A 605-nucleotide genomic window follows, 5' to 3' on the forward strand; every position below is an offset into this window, starting at 1 on the left:
GGACGCGGTTCGACGTCACGGGATAAATGGACCCTCCTAAACACTACATTTCCCAACGGCGGAACCGCGGGATTCAGTGCTGGGCTCATTCCTGTTCGCTCGCCGCTACTAAGGAAATCCTTGTTAGTTTCTTTTCCTCCGCTTAGTAATATGCTTAAATTCAGCGGGTAATCTCGCCTACTCTGAGGTCGTCAAACGTGAAAAAAAAATGTTTCGTATATTTCACCGAAAGCATTAAAAGTACGCGAGAACGTACAGAGGAGCACAAAAAAAAAAAAAAAAAAAAAACAAAACCATATATCTTATGCGCCACACCAAAGTGTCTTTTCTCTATATAATGTATATATAGAGATTTCTTCATTTTGTTCGTCGATCGGAAACTCTCGCTAGACGATCGGCCGGTTAACTTTAACGTCCGTCGAAAAGAACTTCCGGGGACTGGACGACCGACAGATCGCGCGGTCTCGCGATCGACAATGAAGAAAAAAAGACATGGGGCGACCGACAAAGGTTTGTTTTCACCTTCACCTTCTCGTGCTCTGCGTGACAACACGTTGTGGTGACAACGATGTTCGAAAGCCACTCCATAGAGGAGTATATATATT

At 44.5% G+C, this 605-nt stretch overlaps 1 pseudogene; it reads right to left on the bottom strand.

The window, feature by feature from the left end:
• Window positions 1-191, bottom strand: part of LOC143365106 (large subunit ribosomal RNA) — a 3,340-nt pseudogene extending 3,149 nt beyond the window's left edge.
• Window positions 192-605: the final 414 nt, after the last annotated feature.

This window comes from Halictus rubicundus, unplaced genomic scaffold, assembly GCF_050948215.1.
Source record: "Halictus rubicundus isolate RS-2024b unplaced genomic scaffold, iyHalRubi1_principal scaffold1324, whole genome shotgun sequence".
Taxonomy (NCBI): Eukaryota; Metazoa; Arthropoda; class Insecta; order Hymenoptera; family Halictidae; genus Halictus; species Halictus rubicundus.